This window comes from Belonocnema kinseyi, chromosome 5 (genome assembly GCF_010883055.1).
Source record: "Belonocnema kinseyi isolate 2016_QV_RU_SX_M_011 chromosome 5, B_treatae_v1, whole genome shotgun sequence".
Lineage (NCBI taxonomy): Eukaryota > Metazoa > Arthropoda > Insecta > Hymenoptera > Cynipidae > Belonocnema > Belonocnema kinseyi.
In genome coordinates, this window is record NC_046661.1 from 149,292,959 (window position 1) to 149,295,220 (window position 2,262).

General features: G+C 34.6%; 1 pseudogene; it reads left to right on the forward strand.

Moving 5' to 3' along the window:
- The first annotated feature begins 418 nt into the window (after positions 1 to 418).
- LOC117173958 lies at positions 419 to 1,948 on the forward strand (annotated as a pseudogene).
- The last annotated feature ends 314 nt before the right edge of the window (positions 1,949 to 2,262 follow it).

Genomic DNA, 2,262 nt, shown 5'->3' on the forward strand with positions numbered 1-2,262 from the left:
GGGAACTTAATTTTCACATTTTTGAATAAGATATTTCTGTAATTTAAATTATTTACATTCGAAATTTCTTCAGTTTGAAAGATTTATAAATGAAAACTCAACTTTCAGTTTTCAAATTCATCCAAATTTAAGAATTTTACTTGTAAATCTTCAAAATTGAAGAATCGACTTTTAATCTTGCATATCATCTAAATTTAAGAATTTTTATTTATACATCTATAGAATTGAGTTTTCAATTTGTGAGCCTTTAAAACGGAACTATTGTAAAGAATATTCAATTAAAAATCTTCAAGATAGACCTGCTACAAAAAAGCGTTTAAAATTATACGATTTTGAACTTAAAACACTCAAATCTAAACAATTTTGCGAAAATTCAAAAGTAAACATTTAAAATTGATAGATTTTGAAAGTTGAAATGATGTGGAAGACTTCAAGAGGAGGAGGTGGAGGAGGAGGAGGAGGAGAGAGGAGGATGAGGAGGAGAATGCAGGGGAGAAAAAAAGGAGAAGTAGAAAGAAAAAGATGAGAAGGAGGAAGATGAGGAGGAGAATGTAGGGGGGAAAAAGGAGGAGTAGAAAGAAAAAGATGAGAAGGAGGAAGATGAGACAAATCAGTAAGAGAAGGAGGAGTATAATGAGGATGAGGAGTATGAGGAGGAGGAGGAGAAGGTGGAGAGAGAAAGAAGACGCAGGAGTTTGAAGTAGAGGGGAAAAGTAGAGAAAATAAGAGGAGAAGGTAAATGATAATGAGCAAAAAGAGGAGAAGGAGAAATAGAGGAAGGATTTGAATAAAGAGGAGGAGGCAGAGGAGGAGAAAAGGATGAGAAGAAAGACAAAGAGGAGAAGGAAGAAGATGAGAAGAAGACGTAAGAGAAGAAGGAATATAATGATGATGAGGAGGATGAGGAGAGGGATGAGAAGGAGGGTGAGGAGGAGGGGCAGAAGGAGAAAGAGGAGAAGAAGCAGGCGTATAAGGTGAAGGGAGAGTAGTAGAAAAATAAGAGGAGGAGGTGAACGAGGAGAAGAAAAAGGAAGATTAGTAAGATAATAAAAAGAAGGATGAGAAAGAGTATAAGGAGGATGAAGGAGGATTATGAAGAGAAGGTGGAGAAGAAAGGCCTAGAAAAGAAGAAGGAGAAGGAAGAGATGTAGGATGAGGAGGAAGAGAAGATGTGGGACGAGGAGTAGGAGATGTAAAAAACATCTTATTACGGTTAAAAATCTCACATTGATCTATGCATTTTTTCCTTGCTTATAATTCCTGTTGAGATGAAATCTTATATTTAAGTAAAAATTGAAGATTGCTAAAGGTCTATTTAAAGTTAAATTAAATATAAAGTGAGTGAAAGCCGACGTAGCAATGTTCATATTCATTTTAATTTATTATTATTATCTCTATTTTATAGTAGCTGAAATTGAAGCATAAATTTTAGTTTTATAATTAGAAAATCAAAAAAAGGCATGTGTATTAAGACCCAGTAGCGCGCTGTTTTTGTAATTTATGTTATTATAACATTATTTTATCACAATTGTTTTTAAATTAAAGTTTTTAATTTCATGCAATTGGAAACAGAAAATTATTCCAATTATCAGTCTTTAAAACTGAACTATTATAAAAAGTAATTAAAATTACATCTTTTCAAATTATAAACATTTGAAACTAAAGAATCTTTAATTGAAATTCTTCAAGAGAGAACTATTTCAAAAATGCGTTAAAAATTTTATGATTTTTAACTACAATAATTTAAAATTAAGAAATTTCGCGAAGTTTTAATCGTAAATATTCTTAAAATTGATGGATGTGGAGAATAGAAAACAGCAGGAAGACTGCAAAATGGGAGGGAGAGAATGAGCCGGAGGAGGAGGCGGATTATAAGAAGGAGGAAGAGGAGGAGGATGAGAAAGGGCAGCATGAAAATGAAGAGGATGAGAAGGATGAGAAGAATTAGGAGAATGAGGAGGATGGGCAGGAGGAGGTAGAAGAAAGAGAAGATTTAGAGGGGAAAAGAGTAGAAGATAAGAGACAAAAAATGAAAAGTTGATCCACTAATTTTTTTCCTTGCTTATAATATTGCAGCTGAGATAATATCTCATGACGATGATGCGAGGGAGGAGGAGGGGGAAAATAAGGAGGAGGGAAAGAAGGAGGAGGATGAGGAGAAGGAGGAAGAGGAGGAGGAGGAGGAGGAGGAGGAAGTAGTGATGGTGGAAGAGGGAAGAGAAGAAGGAGGAGATGGAGAGGGGGCAGAAGGGGAAGATTTTA